General features: G+C 42.2%; 1 pseudogene; it reads left to right on the top strand.

Annotated features, from left to right (window-relative positions):
- Positions 1-216: 216 nt before the first annotated feature.
- Positions 217-4,057, top strand: LOC105068656 (poly(rC)-binding protein 2 pseudogene; annotated as a pseudogene).
- Positions 4,058-25,121: the final 21,064 nt, after the last annotated feature.

Here is a 25,121-nt window from a genome sequence, read left to right as displayed (position 1 = left end):
TAACCAGTATTGTGTAGTAACTATGAAGGGAATATAACCTTTAAAAATTGTAAATCACTATGTTTTACACTTGTAACTTACGTAACACTGTACCTCAACTATACTTCAATTTAAAGATGAAAGAAAAAATAGAAGAAAATCATCAGGCTGTTTCAATGATCTTAATGTATGTAAATCAATATCTAAGTGACAAACTTATTTCAAAATATACCTAGCATGCAACAGGTGGGTGTTAAATGACTCTTTAAATAAAATAATAAATTGGCTGCCACTAGGAACATAAAAAAACTTTTAATTACTTTTTGAAATTTTTAAATAAAAGAAAAATGAAACCCAATACCTGATTTAGGCTGTTTAACAGAGTAATAGTATTAATAGCTAACATTTGAAAAGCACTTACTATGTGCCAGGCACTATGTGTTTTACATATATTATCTTAATCTCCACATTCAATTGCAAAGATTATTATTATAATTTCCTTTTTCCAGTTGAGGAAACTGACATTCAGAGAGGTTTAATAAGTTGTCCAAGTTCACACAGCTAGTAAAATAGCAGATCTGTGGTTGATCTCAAAAAGTCTATTTCCTGAGTCTGTAACCTTAACTGGCATAAGACAGAGAAAAAATCGTATGTAAATATGAAAGGTCATTTCTTAACAATTTGGTATCTCAAAGTTACAGCTGTGAGACAGCCAGGATGCTCCCTTGTCTCTTGCATTTCCTGACTTCATACAATTTCATCAAGCAATAAAATGTTAGGTGGATGTGATGGTGGAGATGTGCCAGCACTCAGACTGTTCTGTTGTGCTGCTTGCCATCAACTCTCCTAGATTTGTTGAGGGAGGTGGAGGGTGTTAAACCTCTAACTAAAAGCAGGTTTGTCAATTGACAAGGTTCTTATAATTTATGCTTTCCCTTGCCATCAAGACCGCCAACTAGAGAAAGCTATTTATAAGGCTGTTTATCCCAAGGTTGTTTATCCCATTCTATTGTGCAAGGAGCATTTTTTATATCACATTTCCAGCACATCTGTACACACTACAAACAGTGCCTGCTCAACAAAAATACAGATGAGGAGGAGGAGGCTCAGATATACCCAGCAAATTCTCAAAAGGGGGTGGTGTGGCTGAGTAGTTAAAAGCAGAACATTAGAATCAGATCAGACCTTGGTTCAAATCCTGGTGCCACCACTTATAAGTCTTTGGGCAAGTTAGTTAATCTCTTGGTGTCAAAAATAAGTAAGGGGGTGTTATGAAGATTAAATGATATGATTCGGGTCAAGAACTTGGCAAGAGCTGCTACTCTGTCATCATCATCATTATCATCTCAACTTACCAGTAAAAATTTAGTAACTATGACTTCATCAAATTCTAAATTATCTATAGACTTCAATGTCATCCAAAGAAAAGAAATAGATCTTTACCATGGAAGACAGAACTGAGAGTCTAAGATTCTTGGTGACAAACCTTTCCTGGGGTCTTGATAGTGTAAAATCAGTACAAGATGGTGACCTGAGGTGGTCAAATGGAATCAAGACTGGTAATCCCATCTGCAGTCACCTGATGATCCTTGTCATTTCCTCAGAGAAATTACCTCCAATACTGTTCTGACTTAGAGATGTGACCCTTTTTCAACTGAGAATGGCCACAACTATAGACTGTCAATGCTTGAAGACAACAGAAAGCATGTCTTGGCCTATTCTGCCATTTCACTATTGCCCCACTCCCCGACCCCACAGCCATAATCTCCAACATGACAGGCTTCTTTGAAGTCTGCAACAATTAAACAGAGCCATGCTCAAAAAAAAAAAAAAAAAAAAAAAAAGGAACAGATTTTGTTAAATGAAAACAAATGAAACTAAAGGAAAGGTCATAGTTTTTGTATTTCTGTAACAAATACAATCTAATGATATTCCATATCTGCAAGAATCCCTCTCTCTCTTCTAGGTTATAAGAAAATTTCTCCTTCATCAATCATCTTGCATACTTTCCTTAGGGGAAACTGTTTACATTTCATCATATCTTTGAAAATGTAATAGATCTCCATCTTAATCAACCTTTCTAATTTGGATCATTCCTTTAAAAGGCTAATGAATACATTTATTTTTAAGAATACAACTCGGCAGCGAATTCGACTGGTATCAGAGGTACCATAAGTCAGTGCAGTTTTAGGGATAGTTTTGAGAATGAACAGCTGTGATGCCCACAGTAACTCTGGCAGATTGATGCAGCAGTGGCTCCCAATTTGTTCAAGTCTCCCTGTATCCATACTCTTGGGTAGTCTCTTTCTACTCTAACTCTAGACTTGGCCATGTGATTTTTTTGATCAACAGGATAATAGTAAATGTGAAGCAAGCAAAGATTTGAAAAGCACTTGCACACTGGGGCTATCCTTCTCTTGCTATTCTTAGGACTCTTGCTATAGCTGCCACATGAACAAACCTATCTAGGGCTGCCTGATGAATGATGAGAGAAATCCAGCTAACAGCCAGCCAATATCCTAGCTGACCCAGCGACTGTCTGCAGACCCATGTGAGTGATGCCTAGTTTAGACCAGCAGAAGGCTCACCCATCTGAGTCCAGTCCAAATTTCCAGAGCACAAAATTGTGGTGGCTGTTTTAAGCCATTAGGCTGCTCAGTGGTTTGTTATACAGTGAAAGCTAACTGACCCAGGGTCCCAGTGAGAGCAGAGTTGCAGAACCAGCATTGGGGCAGAAGTTGAATCCTATCAGAACAATTTTGCTTATCAACAGCTGTGAGTGACACTGATGTAAAATAACGGAGGTGAGCACCCCGGTGGTCCACCCCATCCACACACAGTTATCAACAGGTAACTATGAAAACTGGAACAAACGTAGCTACAGAGGATGGGGTGGGCTGACCCCTCACAATTCAGTGTTTAGTATCAATTGAGTAGCACTTGAAATTATGAAGATTTTAGGAATAGTAGGAGCCTCCAGTTAAGCGCCACCTAAAACTTCACTTGTCTGCTACTCTGCATCTCATGCTTTGCATAGTAAAGCTCCTGTAGCCCTTGGTTGGATCACATCAACTGGCTCGTGAAACTGGGACTTGCTCTAGGATTTTTTTTTCCAATCTACTTTTCCTAAGTATATGCTCCGTAGAATATCCCTTCAGAAAAGGGTTCTGTGGTCACATAAATTACTGCAGACCCTTGATCCCTCTTAGAATGTACCCTGGCATTTTAAAGACCAGTTTGTCTTCATTTATTCCAGTGCTGAAATATATTGGACCATAGAATCCTTTTTGTGAGAAACATATATTAAAAACTCATTAACCAATGCTTCTCAGAGCACACTTTGAGAAAGTTGTTTTTTAACTTTCTTATGATGAAATACAGCGCACATATGGAAAAGTACATGAAGCACAAACACGCAGCATAATGAATTACTGTAGACCAAACAGTCTCGTAACTACCATGCTGGTCAAGAAGTAGATCACTGAGTGTGTCAAACAAACCTGTCTGGTCATGTTGGAGTCACCCTGACCCCAAAGGCCACGCAGTATTCTGGTCATCTTTCGGGTGGTCAGGACAGGCACAACACAGGCAGTAACGGAGTGAGCTTTCCTTACACCCTGCCCCCCATCCACATGCCTCAGCCCTGACCTGGAGGGACTCCTTCAAGAGGCCAATAGCATATAAGGACAGCCTGCTGTTCCAGAGCCACGTGTGACCAAGCTGCCCCTATTGACAATGCAACAGTCTTGTTTTCTTACACTGCATGGCAACCCTGGATTCAATGACATTGAATCCACTCTCCAGAGATGAAAGGCTATTGGGCAGGTTTGGATGCATCTGCCAAGACTACTAACGAATCCACCATTTCAAGCATTTTAATTGGCTGCATAATGGAGCATCAGGGTGCTAATATCAGTAAGATCCCCCAGATGTCTGGGGCATAGTTCAACATTGCAAACCCAATGGAAGGATTTAAGTTAGGCAGGTGACCATCACTGGACCTGCTGCCAGCAATAGGCTACTTCACTATCTCACTGTCAGGCTTTCCTCAGAGATGGGTGGTACGGGGCGCCGCTAAAACAATGCAGATTCGTCCATAATTCTTTTTGGCCGTTCACCACTCTTGATCCATCTGTGTAGTTTCCGAACAGTCAGCAATTCTAGGTTTTAAACAATCCCTAAGTTTCAGTTTCTCTACACTTTATCATCCACTTGTGATTTTTAAATTATTCTAATTCCTTTCTCCATTCAGCTGTTAGAGCAGAGTTCCATATTTAGTTTTATAAGCTTCCCTCTGTTTTGTTTTATTTTGGGGTTTTTTGCTCACGAATTTTTTTGTTGTTGTTGGTCACAGAACTCTAAGAGTAGAATATGAATACAATTCAGGTTAGTCTATAATGTCAGAAGTTTTTCAAAAGCTAATTAAAAGACGGACTGGAAAAAATTTTAGCCAGCTAAGGTTTTCCTCAGTTATCTTTACTACTGTTCTGCAATCACAGGAAACTTGGAATCTCGATACATTCCTGCTCTGGGTATCTTTGCTTTATTATCCCAAACAAAAGCTACAGACAGAACATTATATTCTGTTGGTAGTGACTGTGGACCAGCCTATTGGAAATCAAAGAACCGCCATTTATTGGTTTGCTCCTATATGCTAAGCACTGTACTGAGCTGCGGATGTACATTCTGTAGTTAATTCTCTCCACGATTCTAGAAGGAGGTATTATCATCCCTCTTTTATAAGTGAGGAAACTATGAATCACTGAATAAAATAACTTGATCAAGGTCAGACAAATCAAACAGCCAGTAAATGGCAATGGCAGGATTTGAACTCAAGACTGAATCTAACCCCAAAGTTCATGGCTTTCCCACTGCAACACGTTGCCCTCTGGTAAGAGCAGGGACTTGGCAGAATTGTTCTGTGAAAGGGAACTACCCAGTGTTACCTTTGCTACAGGATAATTGGTGAGGAAAAATCTTTCTGTTCACTTTCTGTCTTGGGGTGGATTACCCTAGAAGCAAAAGCTAAGAGAAGGATTTGAGTGCAAGTCACTTCTTTGAGTGGTGAATCTAGGAAACCCCAGTAGGGGAAGTGAGACAGGAAGGAAAGGCAGCCAATAAGGGGAAAGCTAGCAAACACCGAGGGTCACTGGAGCGCACTGCTGGGGAACTCCCAGAGCCCAGTGCTGCCCCATGCCCCAGAGTGACCCCACCTCATCGCTGCTCCAGTGGAGGGGTGAGGCAGCTGGGTTCTGATCCACGAACTCACACCCATCATTAGAAGAGGGCCACACGGAGGGATTAGTTCTCCAGCACTTTGGGTCTGCCCTGAGGGCGGGCCCCAGTGCTCCCAGAGCTCAAAATGGTCCTGCTGCTGGAGCGCTGCAGGTGTTTGTAGTAAAGAGCCTTTGGTGTAGAAGTGGATACCGAGGGGGTGTGGCAGAAAACCAATACTGTCTGTTCCACCCTCTACTAATAAAAGCCAATGAAAAACAGAAATAAACATGAGCTCTGGTAAAGGAGAGAAGGCTATAGAAAAGTTTTAAATTCCTCCAAAGGGCTGTGCAGTGTAATAGTCCTGAGATGTCCACACTGGCACCTTCAAATCTAATTTGCCACACCGAGGAAGCAACACCCACCACACTACAGTTTCATAATTTAGCTATTATTTGAGAGCGATCCTACTAACAGTCCATTCATTTTCTCTGCAGCAGTTCAGTCACTGAAATTCACCCACTGTGTCTTGTGACTATTAGTGATACTCTGGGAAGTATTCTTTATGAGCGTGTACAAAAAAAGATTTGACAAAGGTTTCACAGGCAACCTGATACTAAGGACATGATTTCCAAATTTGACTGGGGAATGGGCTGGGCTGGGTTTAGTCTCAGACACTCTTGTAGCTGGAGTTTTTCCAGCTCACTTTCCCATTCACAAAATGGGGGAGGGGTGGAGAGTAGAGACAGTATTTAGAGATTTAAAATACTGACTAAATATAGGGGCTTTTTAATACTAATTAACCCACTTAATCCCTTTCAGAGACTAGCACTTTCAACAGCTTTAAAATAGAAGAAAAATGTAATAAATGGGGAGGGGGTTGACTATTTAAGAAAGCGACAACTGACATTAACTTGCACTGATGAGAGAGGGCTGGGAGGCTGGGGAAGTTCAGAGAGAGCAAACATTCCAAAGAAAAACAGGACAAAATAGGAAGAATTTTCAGTTTCTGGCTCAATTTCTTGTTCAGTGATGTACAACCCACATCTTGCCTTGCACAAAGTTGCTGCAATTTAATTCATGTGCTCTTGTAATAATAGTTTTACACCGAGGAGTAAAAGTAAAATTAGGCTAAGTAGCTGTCAAAGCAGCCACTCTTTTCTTAACACCCACCCCACACACATGCACGCATGCCTCTAAACACATACCTTTCTGAAGACAATATTTTTCCTTCTCAGAGATGAAATCATTTGTAAGGTGGTCCACTGCTTGGTATGGACTCTAGCCTCAGGACTTTTTGGTAACTACGGTCAGCGACATTGCTTGCCGATCCCAGCACTAACGATGGAATCAGGCTGACCTGGGTCAGCATTCAGGTTCTGTCACTTACTCATCTTAATTCTTTTACTTATAAGATGGAGCCAATACTGGTGTCAGTATTTTCTTATCAGCCATAGGAAAAATTGTGCCTTAATGGAAAACTATGCACTCTCCAGAGCAGGGAGGTCAAATAACCTTTTCTGTAAAGGGCTAGAGGGTAAATATTTAAGTTTTTGTGGGCTACATGGCCACTGCTACAAATATTCAATTCTGCCACTGTAGCATGAAAGCAGCCATAGAAAATGCACAAATGAATGTGCACGGTCGTGTTCCAGTAAAACTTTATTTACAGAAACAGGCAGTGGGCTGCATTTGGCCCATGGGCAGTAATCTAGAGCACAATTATTACTGTTATTTTTCCACAATGCTCAAAACCCACAGAATGGACATCACCAAGAATGAAACCTCATGTAAACTATGGACTCTGAGTGATAATGATATATCAGTGTAGGTTCATTAATGATAACAAATGTACCATTCTGGTGGGGGGTATCGTTAGTGGGGGAAACTGTGTGCCTTGGGCCAACAGGGCAGGGATTACATAAGAAAACTCTGTACTTTCTACACAATATTGCTGTAAGCCTAAAACTACTTTAAACAATAAAGTCTATTGTACATCAACTATATGTCAATTAAAAACATACATAATAAAAAACAAAGTCTATTAAATTGGAAAATATTTTATAGTGCTTTACATTTTCTAAAACATTTGCAAAGTTGTTGTGAGGAGGTAGTGCAAATACAGTACCTTCACATTCTAGACAAGGAAAGTTAAGCTTCAAGTACTTCAAGTTCAACTAACAAGTGGGAGAGCCTTCTGATTCTAAGTTCATCATGCATAGAACAGAGGTCAGCTTTGTGGGATGAAATCCTCTGGAAGATGAGAAAGAAAGCAAAAAGAAATTTTCCTATTTTGCACATTTCATTCCTGACAGAAACAGGAATAAATCCTACTTGCTCTGGTCAAGAAAGTGCGTCCAAATATGAAGGTGAGGGTGTGTGTATGTAGGGGGTCAGCCTCATGTGATCACTCTCATTAACTCCTAGAACACTTTATGTTGAGTTGGTTGTATCTTGAGAGATCTCCTTATATTTCAACCTTCCTCACACCTGCCTCTGCTGGTTTCCCAAGGGTAGAGTGGTCCACAAAGATGCCTCCTGCAGATTGTATCCAAAGCTCTAGGGTGGAACACAGGGCTATCAGTGTGCCAACTTCAGAACCTCTCCAGCAATCTTCAGAACCTCTGCCTGAAAGATCTCCTCTCTCCCCTCTACCCCTGTCTGACTCATCTTTCTCATCTGGGCCTCAATTTAAAGGTTATTTCTCCCAGAGATGCCTTTTCTGACCCTCAATATAAGGTTTGTCCCATTATTCTGGCCCTTATGCCTCTTTTTTTTCTTCAGAGAGCTTATCACCACATACGATTACTTAGATATTTGCCAATTTGTTTACTGCTTAGAGTTCCTCTCCATAGACCATAAAGTTCATGAGAGCGAAAACATTGACCACCAAGAACCCAGTGTTCAGCACAGGCTCTGACACAGAGCTGATAATCAACAAATTTGTGTTTAATAAGTGAAAGTATGAATAAATCAATTAAATTAAATTAATGAAAACTAGTCACCCTTTTTAACCTCACATAACAGCCTTTTTTTCTACTTCTAATCAGACTATGGATATCAAGATACCAGAGAGATAGAAAAGAATTTGGGAATAAGGACAGATTTTAAATATGGTTATAAGGACTTGGGCTTGTGTTCTGAGTGATATGGGAAGGCACTGGAGGAGTTGGGACATCCTTTGTGCCACCTTCTACCTCACCTAGCACTCCCTCCCATCCCTATTGACTCATAGTAGGCATTCAATAAATGCGTTGATTATTCATGCATGCATGAATCAATGAATAAAAATACGATCTCTCTTCCTAAAGAACTTATGAGTGTTGTAGTAAGATACAATTCATATTCATGCAATTATTAGGGGATTCCAGGGATGGGAGGGAGTGCAAGATACATGCCAGACTTCAACCAAATATTTGGTTGAAAAAACTTGGGAATCGCATTTATATATTTCATATTGGCTCATTGTCTGTCTTGTCTCTACTGTTTCAATTATAAACCGCTTCAGAGCAGAGCCCAAGTGTACAACTGACTCAGATCCCTGGGGCCCTAGCACAGAGCCCAACGTCATGATGTATGCCAAAATAACTCTTCCACGTCTCACACTGCTTTAGCAGGTTGGATGAATTTTGAGTGCAGTGCATTTCACATGCCAGCCCTCTAGCTAGACCCTGGGTGATATCTCTTGGGGAGTTACCAACTGTGGTTCCCATCATGCAGCCAAGAGACAGCTCTGAGGATTCTGGTCTTTCGCTTCATTGTCCTGACTCTCCAGTCCTGAGGTGGGAGCAATGGTTGTGTTGTTGATCTGGAAATCACTGGCTTTTCTGCACAAAGACTAGGGGTGGTGCTCCAGGGTTGTGGAAAAAGCAATGGACTTGCTCAGCTCACTATCTGTGTGTCTACAGATGCATTGTTTCATTTCTCTGGGTCTCAGTGTTTCTCACCCATAAAATTAGAGGGTGGATGGTAGATAAGGGAATTCCTAAAGATCCCTTCCTGCTATTCTAGGATTCTAATTCCTGATGTGACATGAGAAAATGATTCCTTAAATGGCCATAATCCATCTTCTAACTTCCAGAATACTCCTAAGCTATGTATGCACTATATCTTTGGACCATTTCCAGAGATTTCAGGTTTTGCTCATTTTCAAGGCACTCTTATTTCTGAAATGCCAGACCCTGATCAGTTTAGTAACTGGCACTTATTTTTATTTTTTGGCGTTGGATTTCTGACATCTGCAACAACTTCCTGTCAGATTCCAGAAGGTTCCCTCAAGTGTCTTCAACAGCAGCAAATAATTTACACCCACCCAGGACCCATCATGCCTAAGATGTCATGGGGCATCTTACTGCAATTAGGAGAAAATGAAACCAGGAGCTCAGTCTGATGAAAACTGAAGTTGGAAGCTACTATTAAAATAGAAATCATTAAAGTAGACAAAAAGTAGCTAAAAGTGCCAACTCATGTGAGGTAGCATGTTTGGGAGGGTAAGGAGACTGCCAAGTAGTCATGTCTGCTGTTCTGTGGGACAGGACAAACTCATGAGCAGCATTAAGCATCTACTTGTTGGTTAATGTGCCAGAGATACTGAGGAGCTGATAAAACAGGAGACACCATTGAAAGGCTCCTGGACAGAGCCCTTAAGCATCATTACCTTAGATGGCTAGTAATGGGCTACTCTAGGTTGCATTCACCCAGATGCAGACTCTGAGAAAAGGATGGGAATGTAGTAGTTTACACAGGAAGTGATCCTACAAAGTACCTGTAGAGGAATGGGGAAGTGAGACAGGGAAGGGAAGGAAGCCAATAAAGGGAGTATTATTAAGCAGGGTACCACTGTGGGTGCTGAAGGGGTGTGAGTAGGGCCCTGACAGCACCTGCTGCATTAACCATGACCACAGTTCACATTACGGGGTAGTCAATTCACAATGAGTTCGGTGTCAGGGGGAAATCAGAGCATCTTTGAAATTAATGCACCTTTCTGATCTCTGGCCTATCTGCTTCATTTTCCAGATAACAAACCCAAGGTTTAGAACAGCACTGTCCAATAAAAATATAACACAAGCCACCGATGTAATTTTCAAAAAAAATGTTAGTAGCACATTTAAAAAGTCAAATAAAACAGGTGAAATTGATTTTAATAGCATATTTTAGTCAACCCAATAGGCTCAAACTATTATAGTGTCAGTGTAAACATAAAATTTATTACTGAGATATTTGGCAATTTTTTGTACAATTGCTTTGAAATTTTCCACTTACAGCACATCCCAGTTCTGACTGGCCACATTTCAAGTGCTCACTAGCAACCTGTGACTAGTGCCTACCACAATGAACAGCACAAATCAAAACATTTCCATCACTGTAGAAAGTTCTATTGGACAGTGCTGGTCTAGTTAGTTTGTGTCATTTGCTCCAATTTAAAGAGCATATGGGTAGTAGAGGTAGTTGGCAAGAAACCAGAAAAGAACCCTAGGATCTTGAGTGAGGCTGGAACCCTGGGCTTTAAATCTTCCCAAAAATAAAAGGAGGGAAGGAGTTCTTATGGAGTCTCAAGCTACTGAGTGCCAAGATTAACTTGGCTGGTTTGCACTACTTCCTTGATATAAGAAGATCCAGAGGTCAAGCTCAGGTCTCTCTTGTTCATTACTGGGTCTCCAGCCCAGGACCTGGCCCATAGGAAGCTCTCAAGAGAGTGCTGCTGAATGTTAATGAGAAGCATCCTTTGGGTGCCTGTCAGAGATCATCAGTAGCTGAAGGCTGAGGGACAGCTGTCAGGCAACCATGAGTATCACCACCATTTTGGAGGTCATGTGGGTGAAGAAGTCATGAGCAAACTGGTAAAGGGACAGCTGGATGAAGGAACCTGGAAGAGATGAAGTACCTTCCTACTTACCAATCCTTACTTAACAACCACTTAATACAGCATCCTACAAAGAGAGAAACTGAGGCACAGAACCGCGAAGAGAATCTTCCAGCAAGACCATTGTGTTAGCTGGGAGTGAACTGCTGTGACATTGGGCCCAACACACATATTTAACAAGAGGCAATTTGCCCAGCATTTTATTCCCACAATAAATCTTATCATTTTGTGCTCCTTAGACTGGCTTCTCTTCTCTGCATTACACTCACAGCTCCCTTTCCCAGCAGCGGTGGTAATAAATGGTGTGCACACAACATAGAAGTTAAGGTTTCAAGGTGAAGCCTTTGGAAGCGATTCCTTTATAATTTCATTTATGGCCATGCCATATTTCCTGGTGCAACTCCATAACTCTGTGGGTGGCTTTGTGTGTGTTCTGGAGAAAGGGACAGTGAGATGCATCCCCACCCTCCAATCCTCACACACCCCTCCCAGTGGAATTTGGAAGCTAAAGCACCTCCCAGGTTTTTTTAACCTCTCCTACTGTTCATCTGGAGCTGCTTGCTATCCAGCCAGCCATGAGAAGAAATGTTGGAGAGACAGCTGCTCCAGGGAGCCTCTTCTAATCCATTCTGCCTACCACGAGGCCCCTTCCCTAGAATTCCAACAGCACTGACTGGCGAGTCAGGCCTCTGTGTTCTGCCCACCATTTGACAGCCATTTCTCTTGAGAGTGGCAGCTAGGGAAGGATGTTACTTTCCTGTCTCCTTCCCTTCTCCACACATATAGCCCGACCCCACCAGAGCACTGGTAACTGACTGACTGACTTAATGAGTGACTGGCAACCTCCATATTTGGTGTATTAAAATCATCCAATTAGTATGGCCTCTCTAGAAGGCAAACAATGCAACCTGACTGGTCTACATCCTCCAAGAAGAGGCCAAGAGTTCCTACAACCAAGGAGGAAAGAAACTCAATGTATATGTTGTGGTCTAGATTACTTTCAAATTCTGTTTGAATCCAAACCATAACCTGACTTTGCATATAGATTTCCCCAACACAACACATACACACAGACACAGACATACACACACAATGGGAGATCCTACAGCACTTTTTGAAGACACAGTCAATATATTCTTTATCTGGTCCACAGTGGATGCTCAATAAATATTTGCTAAATAAAATCAGTGAAGGTGGCCACCATTACTTGTTACCCTGGGAAGGCTGCATGATAAAATGGGAAAAGCACAGGCAACAGACCTGAGTTTAAATCCTGCCTCTACCTCAAGCTATCTGCGTGGACTTGTGAAAATGCCTTAACTTCTCAGAGGCTCACTTTTCTCATCTGTAAAATGGGAATGATAATATTTACCCAATAAACCTCCTAGAGGAAAACATAGGCAAAACATTATCTGACATACATTTCAAAAATTTTCTCCTAGAAGAAATAAAAGCAAGAATAAACAAATGGGACCTAATGAAACTTACAAGCTTCTGCACAGCAAAGGAAACCAGAAGTAAAACAAGAAGAAAACCTACGGAATGGGAGAAAATTTTTGCAAGTGAAACCGACAAAGGCTTGATCTCCAGAATATATAAGCAGCTCATATGACTCAGTAAGAAAAAAATAAACAACCCAATCCAAAAATGGGCAGAAGACCTAAACAAGCAATTCTCCAAGGAAGACATACAAATGATCAAAAAGCACATGAAAGAATGCTCAATATCACTAATTATCAGAGAAATGCAAATCAAAACTACAATGAGGTATCACCTCACACCAGTCAGAATGGCCGTCATTCAAAAATCCACAAATGACAAATGCTGGAGAGGCTGTGGAGAAAGGGGAACCCTCCTACACTGCTGGTGGGAATGCAGTTTGGTGCAGCCACTATGGAAAACAGTGTGGAGATTCCTCTTAGAGTTGTTTTGATGATGACATGAGATGTTCTCAATAAAACTCCTAGCTACCTAATAGGGTACATGGGAAACATCAGTTACTTTCCCCTCTGGAATATTCTTGCCCATATGCCAGACTCCCAGGCACCCTCTAAGACTCGCCTTGAATCTAATAGTCCAGGAAGAGAAGATCCCTCCTTCTGCTCTGCTTTACTTGTATCTCTTCGGGCAGCTATTATTGTATTTCTCACTCCACACTGTACAGCGTTGGGTCATTGCTCTCCAACCTGAGGTCAAGACCATTTTGTATCCTCAGTACTTAGCATACTGCCTGGCATGAAGTAGGCACTCAATAAAGCCTTCCTTTTTTGTGTAGGAAAAAATATAAGGAGGACACATACCAAGATGTAACCATGGTTATCTATAGTTGGTGGGATCATGACTGGCTTTCTTCTTTGGTGGGAGGGCTCCTCTATATTTTAAAAAATGTTTTTCCCTACAATGGCCAAGTTTTATTTGAGTAATGATATGATTCTGTAAGAATTAATAAATGTATTTCAATAACAAGATGGATGGATGGACAGACATGGAAGGATAGATGTAGTCAACAGATTTAAGCACTTTCCATTCCTCCTGATTCTCAGTATCTTGGTCAGAGTCTGAGTCTGCTGCAGTGTGAGAAGGGAAATTTCCATTTCCCATGAGCCCACGCCCTATGCTCCCAATTTCCTACCAAATGGTTTTGAATCTCTACCCCTTCTGTTCAAACTCACATTTTCTCAAATATCCATTCCAAGAAGGAAAAATGGCCTCCACTTCACAATGCCAGCACTTAGCAAACTTTGTCTATAAAGGTCCAAATAGTAAATATTTCAGTCTTTGGGGGCCATATAGTCTCTGTTCACAATTTCTCAACTCTACCGTCATCGTGTGAAAGCAACCACAGACAACACCTAAGTGAATAAGCATGGCTGTGTTCCAATAAAACTTTATTTACAAAAACGCAGCAGGCTAGGTTTGGACCAAAAGCCACAGTTTGGCAATCCCCGGTCTGTGAGTTTGCCAGTGTTGCTCCCCTTCCTGCCCACTTAAATTCTATCCATCCTCTCTCTTTCAACTATAACATTCCTACTTTCCATCTACTGTCTTAGCCCGCTGTTACTGCACTGTAGTTACATGTATTCTAGTATGTGTCAGATAAATATTAACCTTTTGCTAAGAAGTCTTCTACTTGTAGGGGGACTTTTAAAAGGGGTATGTTTTACAATTATGCCTGGAAAGAACTGGAATGGGAGAGTGTAAATATTCATAATAATAGTGTACAGGGCCTCAGCCTTATAATGATGTATCAGCATAGTAATTCCCATCTTAGAAGGAAAAGACATCCCCCCCAAATTTTTAAAATTAAGCAGCTCTACAATGACCTAATGGCAGAGCAACAAAAAGAAGCCAGGTACTACGATCCCATGTTTCATTCTTTAAGAAGTGTCCTCACTCTATTTCTAAAATCTAAAAGAGAAATAATAATAAAACCTTCTGTTAGGGGATAGAAGACCCAAGTGAAGAGGAGTCTTTCGTGTCTTTGGACAAGCTGGGGATGACAAATCAAACCCCACCACTGGAGATGCTGGAGGTTCCCTTCTAAATGAGCTACCATAGAAAAGTCTGTGCAGAACTCTGCCTTCAGCTTTTGGGTTTCATTTTTCCTGCTCTGCCGAATGCTGAGCCTGTGCACTTGGCTCCAGGAGATGGGCTAAGGTTTATGCTTAAGATCACGTGGCAGTCCCAGCAGCTCTCAGCAAATGCAGCTGAGTAGTCCATAAATGGTCCTTGTCGGGTGACAAAACGCTTAGCTCCCTCTCCCTAAAAAGGAAATACTCAAGAAAATGTACATTATGGTCACCATGCTACTGACAAGATAATTTCCTGGCTTGCAGACCACTTGCTGACAGAGCAGACCCAGGGAGGGCAGAGATGCAAAGCCTGTTGATTCCCACTTGGGGCTTTCCTGAACGTCTGACAGCCCCGTACTCCCAACAGCAGCAGCTCTGTTGGTGAGCACACGCCATCTGGCCCCGGAGCCCTGGAACTAAATGAAGGGAATACATTTGAACAGAGCTTTGGCCTGGGGTTTTAAAACATGCCTCCTATGGCTTCCTTTGGAAATACAGACTTAGTGACTTCCTCCTTCCTTCCCCTTAGGTCATCCCAACCACACCACACCTTCTCAAACAGAGCTAATGTATTCATTCATCGCCACACAGTCACTCATTCACTCATTCACTTATTCCGTAAGTCAGCATGTACCGGGTGCTCCACAAATGGCCATACTTCAGCTACAGCAGTGTGAAAGTCAGATGTGGTCCCTATCCTCCCAGAAATTACAGCTGAGTGGACAAGACAGACATTCAACATTTACGATGATGTGTGAGGAAGGTTATGCGTGGGGCAGTACAGTGTGCTGTGGGTAGGATGACCATATAATTTGCCATCCAAATCTGGATGTTTCTGAGGGTAAAAGGGGGTGCTATTAATAAGTATTCCAGAACAGCAGGTTAAGCTAGGATTGTTCTGGGCCAGCCGGGTCACATGGGTCCGCTAAGCTTTGGCCATGTGGCCAGGGACCTCAGCTTGGGGGCCCACCTCCCCTCCTCTCCCTTTGTTACTCTGTTCCTACCTGCCCCCATTCTCGTCCTGCTGTCGCTCCTTTATAGAGAAGCAGAATGAGGCGGCTTGAGTGATGGAGCCCACTGATGTCAGTGCTTTAAATCCAGCACTTAGCAGTGCTGCCAGGCACTCAGCCATCATCATTTCCTCCTACTCCAGGTTACCTTGAGAAGAACCTTCACCACACAGAGCCACTAAATCCTGATTCCTGCCTTTCATTCCAGCTCCCTTCCCATATTTCAAGAATGTGGCTGGGCCTTAGGCCAGGGCTGCCCTGTGATTTTATGCTCTTTAGCAATACAAGGAGCGGGCTGGCTTTGCTGTTCTGGAAGCTCCTTCTTCAGGGATGATGGGTTCCCAAAAGCCCAAAGCTCAGTGGGACAGCAGTCACCTAGAGGGTGTCCCAAAGGTATAAACACCTCACCAACAACCTACCATTTTGTTCCACCTGTAAGTCTGAGCTGTGGAAGAATTCTCTTATCATTATCAAAGGTGGACCTAATAACCATACTGCTAATGACAGCCTTGGGGCATGTGGCAGATGCTAATGAGGCTCTGCCCCACAGAACCCACCTCTGAGTTCACCTACAGTCACGGTAGATAACTTTCCAGCAGGCTGGTAGCTTCTCACCACAAACGCCTATAAAGCCTCTGCTGGAGGTGCTACCTGCCTGTCCTCAAGCTTGCTCAACCCACATAAGGCAACCCTCAACCAGAGAGGAACGAGAAACAATGGATGTGGTAGCCAGGCTCCAAGATGGCCCCAGTAATCCTTGCCTCCTGGTATTCATGACCTTGTGTAGTTCCCTCCCAAAATGAATATGGCTAAGCTTTGTGAGAAATATAACATAGTGGAAATGATGGTGTGTGACTTTTCAGGCTAGATCCTAAAAGGCACTTCTGCTTCCATCTTGCTCTCTATGGATCACTTGCTCTGGGGGAAGTCAGCCGCCATATTGTGAGGAAAATCAAGTAGCCTTATGTAGAGGGCCATGTGGTGAGGTCTCCTGCCAACAGCTAGCAATGAATCGTCAGCCAGGTTATGGAGCCATCTTGAAAGTGGACCTCCCAGCCCGAGTTAAGCCTTCAGATGACTGAAGCCCAAACAACATTTTTACTGCAACCTTATGAGACACCCTATGATAGAACCCCTAACTAAGCCAACCTCAAATTCCTGATCCTTAAAACTGTGAGATAATAAATGTTAATCATTGTTTTAAATTGCTAAATTAGGGTAACTTGTTACAAAGCATTAGATAACTAATATGGTGGATAAAGACCCCAGTTTCCCCAGAGGCACATTACACATGGCTCCTCAATCAATCCTCAATGGGATTGAGTCCTGGTTGTCCACAGTGGTAATCTTCTCATTGCATGCTTTTTATTTTTTTCCCCCTCTGTGTCTCATTCTCCCATTCCCTCAGGTCTGCTTCCTGTGATGATATCCCAAATAAACTACCTGCCCCCAAGTCCTTGCCCTGGCATCTGCTTTGAGGAAACTAAAATCAAGATAGGGCATCTTGTTCCTATTCATGTATCAACTTTTCAAAGGAAGACTAGCTTTTGTAAATATTTTTATGTCTTTAGAAAACACCTAGCCTAAGTCTTTATCAAAAATAGCTCTAACATGTATTTTATGATTCCATGTATATGAAATGTCCAGAACAGGGAAAACTATAGAGACAGGAAGTAGATTAGTGATTGCCTTGGACTGAGGGTGAGAACGGGGACTGACTGCAAATGGGCACAAGGTGACAGAAACATGGGGTTAAAAGAATTATCCAAAAACTGGGGTGTGGGTGCAGTTCAAGTGGTAGAGTGCATACTCAGCATGCACGAGGTCCTAAGTTCAATCTCCAGTACTGCCATTTTAAAAGGTAAATAAATAAATCTAATTACCTACCCCTACCCCCGCAAAAAAAAAACTAAAAAAAAAAAAAAAAGAATTACCTGAAAACTGGATCAAAGTGATGGCTGTAAGACTATATATTTACTAAACATTATCAAATTATTCACTTTAAACAGGTGACTTTTATGGTATATAAATTTTGCCTCAGTAAGTATGAAAACTGATTTTCATAGCTGAAACATGTGTAGAAATGAGAGAAAAAGAAAGAGGTAGGACAGAGGAAAACGTGAAGGAAAGGATTCCCATTGCCAGCCACTTTAGATCCTTAAGAACTAGATTTACTAGAGTCTCTTCCAAGACAAAACCAACATATTTGATACGGGACAAGTAGTAACGAGGCCAAACTATGCCTACTCAAATACAGAAACTAATATTAAAGATAAAACCTCATGAGGGCTTTATCTAACCAAAGCAGACTCGCCCAGAAATGCCACACCCATGGTTTTAGGAACCAATATTCACATCTGATATGTAAGAACACTCCTCAGGAACTTGTCTTAGGAAAGCCATCAGCAACAACCAACCTTCATGGAGTGTGAGGTGTGGTGGGGGAGGTTGTGAGATTCTGGCATCTAAACCTCATGACAAAAGGAGGAAAGCATCAACAGTTATCATCCATTTCCTTACAGTCAGAAGACCTTAGGCATACACACATACCTTCCTTCATCCCTCTTGCTGGGGCTTCCAGAGAGAAGCAGTGTCCCCAGGGAAATGAATAGTGTGGCCCATTCTAGGAACCTCCTTCCTTCAGACTGGCCAGGTCTCTGCCTGGCTAGGATCAAAGTTCAAGAGCCTGAGGCAGGAGAGGGATGAGGGATGGAAAAGGATATTGATCACTTACTCCTTCTCTACATGTTTACTTATGGAACTTGGAGTTGCTACAGACTATCTGAGTAAAGGCCTTACCTGGACTACACTGATTTCAGAGTATGGTGGGAGCACCTGTTATGGGCGTGGGGGGAAGATATAAAAGACACACATACAGACACACACACAGGTACAAACACACACACACGTATACATACACACATATGCGTACTGGCGAGTTAGTTGTATCAGTTAGCTTTTGCTACATACCAAACCATCCCAAAATTTAGTGGCTTAAAACAACCACCATTTATACAGATCATGATTCTGAGGTTTGTCAAGGTAGTTCTTTTGGTCTGGGCTGAGATTTCTTACTTGCCTGCAGCCAACTAAATAACCTGTAAGTTATCTAGAGGCTGGGTGATCTAGCTCGGCCACACTCTAGTACTGGGAAGCTATTGGCTGGGGCAATGGAGGCAACTACATGTCTCACACCATCCAGCAGGTCATCTTGGGTCCCAGGGTGCCAGGAACCACACGAGAACAAGCCCCAAAGAGCAAGCACATTTTAAGCCTCTGCTTGCTTCATGTTTGCTAATGTCCCATTGGCCAAAGCAGATCATGTGGCCAGACCAGACTCAGGGGATGAAGAAATAAGATTCTACCTCTTGATGCAGAGAGCTGCGATGCCACAGGCAGGGGAAGTATGTGGGGCTATCATTCATATAATCTACCACACCTGTTTGTTTCTGTTTTTGTTTTAATTCTCTTCTAAGATCTGCAGGTTGTCATTCTTCTCACTCGCTGGAGAATGTGTTTTGTTCAACAGCTGTTCAAGCAACTAGAGAATAAAATTTATTTTGAGATGAGCCATTATGCCCTGAGATTAATTAAACTCTAGCTCTTTCTCTTGAAGAGAAAACCCTCTGTTGCCCTAATCAGCTATTGACTGCGATGCAGACGCCCCCAGAGTCTGATTACAAGTCAAATATAGGACGCCATTCCAGGCAACCTGTTGACAGCGTGGATTTGGCTCACAGGTCATCATGGGCCCAAAGGAAAGAAAAATGGCAGTGCCGAAGTCATGAAAGAGGAGGGAGGAGAGGAGTAAGGGCGTTAGAGGAGAGGAAGCACTCAGTTAACAGAACTGGCACTGGTGTCACCAGGGAGGAACACCCAAACACATACCACTCAACACCTCAGGAGGAATTTGTAGCCCAGAGACCTTAGCTGCATCATTTAAAGGGTGATTCAACTGCATATGGGGTAATGTTTGACTAATCACAGTGGAGGGAAAACACTCTGTGTTCAATTACATACTGTCATAGGCAGTCAACACTGTTGGGGTCTGCGAGGGAGGAGGGGAGAGAAAAGATTGTCGGGTAATAGAGGTAGATGGGGCAGGGCGCATCTGGCTTGGGAGGATTTTCCAGGAAAAGAGAGATTGCAGACTTCAGTTTCAGCTCCCCACTGTGAGACAAACATGCAGGGAAAGGAACAGGGCCCTTCAGCTCACTTCCCTCCTGCTTCACTCAGCTCCTCTAACACAGTTCTAGCTGAACTTGCTATCAGGCCAGGGCCCGAGAACTAGCAAATAACCCTCTTGCCCAAAGCCCACAGGGTGAGCACACACACACACACAGGGCAGAGGCAGGGCCGGCCAGAGTAGAAAAAAAAACTCTCACTGAGGCCTGAAGAATATTGTTCATCCCTCAAAGCATGGATGGAACAGTCCCCCAAGTGGCCCCTTGGGGGACTTGAGGGCTTGCTGTTTGGGGTGAAGGCTGCCAGTTGCCCATTAAAATTCAACTTTCTCCTTCTTATTGGGCACACAGCTCGACTACATTTCCCAGTCTCCTCTGCAATGAGGCTTGATCACCTGATTGAATTCTGGCCAGTAGGATGTGAGAGGAAGCCATGCCACTTCCAGAACTAGGATTTAAGACAGGAGACGTATCTCCTCCATGTTTTCTTTCTCCTTCCCACCACTCGAACCCACCGCAATCTAGCTTCAACCACACAGATAACACCAATACCCCAGGGGACAGCAGAGCCACACAGTAGAAGGATCTCAGGTTTCGGATTGACTGGGGAACAGAGCTGCCTCACCTGTCTGAACCACACACCTCTGGACTGTTATCTGAGAGAAAAATAAACCCCCTGGTTCTGTAGGCTACTGTGCTGCTAAGTCTCTTTGTTATAGCAACTTAGCTTTTTACCCTAATACTTTTATTCATTCAACCTAAACATTGTAGGGCCCCTTTGGGAGATTCTCCTCTGGTTTTGAGGTCACTATGAGGCCAGTCTTAAACCCTAATAATTAAAAAAATCAAAAAATATATATCCAACTCTGAAAAGACTGTAGAATGATGGCTGATTTCCCTGAAATTTTCGGGGAAGGGGGCAGAGGATGTGTTGACACTTCACATGACTCAGACAAAGTGCTTCAAAACATCCCTTTTTCTCCCTAAAGTTTATCCCCTATGGCAACTGTCATCCTCTGTGTGTATCCTCTCATTCTCACTCTCGCTCTTATGCTCTACACACACACACACACACACACACACACACGCACGCATACACCTCCTCCTCTCAGGCCTATCTCCCCCTTCTGCTCTTTGCTCTTCTGTTACCTCCTTCTCTTCTAGTCTTATCTCTCTTGTACCCACCCTCCCCCATTTGTATCCCTATCTACCATCCAGGTCACAAAAAGCCAAAGACCAACCTTAGCATCCATCTTTACTAGGAGGCAGGAAAATCAGTCAAACAGTAACAATTCTCATGTTTTTGATGTCAAGAGGAACAGAAGTAATTTATTACTTGTCTCTGTCCTGCCTAGGCAAACAAATTCTAATTGAGCATCTACTATGAACTCACAAGACAGACGTAGAATCATCTGGAAAAAATCTTGAAAAGCAACCAATGAAAAACACCACAGTCCGAAAATTACTTGCCTGGAACTTATTAAAGGAAGGACCAAAATGGAGCCTGGTCTGTTAACAACTTGTGCTCACTTTCTAGCCCTATGCTGTTTCCTGTCCCCATCCCCGTTCCGAAACTTGGAAGGAAGTACCCGAGGTGGCTCCACAGAATGCTTGCTGGAGCTTCAGTACACTAGACCCACGAGAAGGGGAGGGAGGTAGGCCATACAGAGGGCAAGGGAAACTAAGCCAGCCACAGAGGCAGCCAGAGCAAAAGCTTCACAGCAACTCTGTGATCCGACAAGTTCACTCCTAGATATTTACTCAAGAGAAATGATACTACATGCTTGTAACAATACTTCTGCATGAATGTTCATGGTTGCTTACTCATAATAGATAAACATAGGAAGTAATGCAAATATCCAACATGATGAGAATTGATAAATAGTCATACAAAAGAATGTGATCTAGCAATAAAAAAGGAATGAACTGGCCATATCACTGTCCTAAAGGCCAGGTGTTACAAGATGGCTCCCAACGAACCTGCCTCCTGGTATTACACCATATGTAGTTCCCTTCAACTTTGTACCAGACCAGAGGTGTTCTGTGTGAATGATAGAATACTGCATGAATGAAGGTATGTCACTTCTGAGATTAGGTTATAAAAATCTATAGCTTCCTGTTGGCTTGTCACTTGATCTGGGAGAAACTGTGTTATGAGCAGCCCAAAGGAGAGTCCCAAATAGCAAAGAACTAAAGCCTCCAGCCAACAGTCATGTCAGTGAGCTTGGAAGCAAATCCTCAAGAGAGACACTCATGAGACACCCTGAGCTCGACCCACTAGCTGCTCCTCAATTTCTGACCTCCAGAAAATGTTTAGAATAATAAAAATCTTTAAGTCTATAAAAAAGGAACAAACTGCTGATATACACAACTATATGGATAATCTCAAAAGCATTATACTGAGTGAAAAAAGCAAGACATAAAAGACAGCACACTGTAAGACTTCATTTGTGTCAAGTTCTAAAACAAGTAAGACTAATACACAATGACAAAAATCCCAGCAGTGATTGTCACTGGTTGGGGGGTAGTTTGGGGACTGACTGAGAAGGGACATAAAGGAACATTCCAGAGTGATGGAAATGCTCTGTATCTTAATTTATGAGGTCAAGGTTGGGTATATACAATTGTCAAAGCTCACTGAATAGTACATTAACGAATCATGTATTTCACTACATGTAAATTATACCTCAAACACACACACATAAATATTATCAGGAGAAAAAAAGACTATTATAAGGAAAATGGAAACATTAAACTTACAGTTTTGTTTCTAGCCATATAAGTTACAAAGCAGATCTCTATCCAGACTTATTCTTCACTCTTATCTCTGGCTTCATCTAGACTTTACCTTCATTCTGTCTCTGACAACTGCAGCAAAAGCTCTCCCCCACCCACCAAAACCATCATGCCAAATCTGTTGGGTGCAAACAGGCAGCTCCAGTCTGGGACAAATGAAATGAGCTCCCTAGGCTCATCCCTGGGTTGTGTGCTTCCAGGTCAGGCTGTGGATGAAAAAGACAATAGCACAGAGATGATAGAAGGTCTTTACCAAGTCCTAGTGCTCAATCCCACTGGAGAACTCTGGGAGAGGGTAGAGGAGGATCTCACCCAAATGATGAGCCATCTGGGTCATTTATACACCAACTCACATCGGTCACTGGTTGAAGGCAGTTCATAGTGGTGCTAATTCTCCAGAACATTTGCTCTATTGTGTACATCGACAGGGTAGGATCTGGCAGACAGAGAAAGCCCTCAAGCAAAGAAATGCATAAGGTGATCACAAATAAAATGAAGACAACCTACAGAATGAGAGAAAATATTTGCAAATGATGCAACCAACAAGGGATTAATTTCCAAAATACACAAACCACTTACATATCTCAATATCAAAAAAAAACCCAATCAAAAATGAGAACACCTAAATAGACATTTCTGCAAAGAAGACATACAGATGGCCAAAGGGCACACGGAAGATGCTCCACACTGCTTAATATCAGAGAAATGCAAATCAAAACTGCAATGAGGGACCACTTCACACCAATAAGAATGGCCATCATCAAAAAGTTTACAAATAATAAATGTTGGAGAGGGTACGGAGAAAGGGGAACTCTTCTACACTGTTGGTGGGAATGTAGTTTGTTGCAGCCACTATGAGAACAGTATGGAGGTTTCTTAAGAAACTAAAAATAGACTCACAATGTGATCCAGCAATCCCACTTCTCGGCATATATTCAGAAAAGATGAAAGCTCTAATTTGAAAAGATACATGCACCTCTATGTTCATAGCAGCACTATTTACAATAGCCAAGACATGGAAGCAACCTAAATGTTCATCGACAGATAACTGGATAAAGATGACGTGATGTGTGTACATGCGTGTGTGTGCACACACACAATGGAATACTACTCAGCCATAAAAAGAATGAAATAAAGCCACTTGTAGCAACATGGATGGACCTAGAGGTCATCATACTAAATTAAGTAAATCAAACAAAGACAAGTATCATGTGATATCACTTTTATGTTGCATCTAAAACAAAGATACAAATGAACTTGTTTACAAACCAGAAATAGACCCAAAGACATAGAAAACAAACTTATGGTTACCAAAGGGGAGCGGGGGGAATAAATCGGGAATTTGGGATTAAAAGATATACACTACTATATATAAAATACATAAACAACAAAAACTTACTGTACGGCACAGGGAACTATATTCAATATCTTGTAATAACCTATAGCAGAAAAGAATCTGAAAAAGAATACATATGTGTAACTTTGCTGTATACATGAAACACTGTAAATCAACTATAATTCAATTAAAAAAACAGAAATGCCTAAGTTGGCAGCTGGACTTCAGATCGATATGGACAGAAATGGTAAGGCTTTAAGGGCTAGAGACAGGGCATTATAACTGTCTGCTATAAGACCTAAACATATAGGACCAGTATTGTTCACTCATTGGGTCTGGGGTCTTAATCCATGCCCCCTATACTGGTTTTAGCTTTTGCTGTATAACAAACCATCTGGAACCAAGGTGGCTTAAAACAGTAATTACTTTCTTTAGGTCACAATTCTGTGGGTTGACCAGGTAGTTCTGATCTGGATCAGCTCAGGTGATCTCTACTTGGCTCTCTCCTAGGTCTGCAGACGTGAGTTAAATGAATGGCTATTTTAAGTCACTCAATTTTGGGATGGTTACATGGCAAAAGCTAACTGATCTGTGGGCTATGGCAGTCCAGCTAGATTAGGTGGTCGGGTAAAGCCTCACTGAGAAGGGGCCATTTAAACTGAGCCTTAAAAGATGCCAGGGAGATGTGGATGCAAAGAGGAGGTAGAGCATTCAAGGCATAGAGAACAACAAAGGCAAAGGCTGTGGTAGGAAAGAACTTGGTGTTTTGAGGGAACTGAAGGAAGACGAAGACACGCCGCTAAGACTGAAGAACAGAGAGAGAGAAAGGCATGTAGGGAAAATCCATTCCCACTCTGACTCATAAGGGGAAAGGAGTCATTAAAATATGTCTTTATTAATATCCTTCATTAATAGAGCCTGATTCAAAAATATATTCTGACTCTGCAGCATTTTAATTATGTAATAGAGAATATGCTAATAAAATTATCCGTGTTCTTTATACAGTCTTCCCGTGCTCTTTACTCTCCCCTCTCGCCTCTCCCCAGGCTCAGCTACAGGAGGAGGGAGCTGGGGCAGAGGCTAAGTGAATATTCCTTAAAATGAAGACAGAACAAAAACTCGTCTACCAAACAAGAGTTCAGAAAAACAAGACATTGGTGTGAGTCG

Source organism: Camelus bactrianus, chromosome X, assembly GCF_048773025.1.
Source record: "Camelus bactrianus isolate YW-2024 breed Bactrian camel chromosome X, ASM4877302v1, whole genome shotgun sequence".
Taxonomy (NCBI): domain Eukaryota; kingdom Metazoa; phylum Chordata; class Mammalia; order Artiodactyla; family Camelidae; genus Camelus; species Camelus bactrianus.
This window is presented reverse-complemented; position numbering and strand designations above follow the sequence as displayed.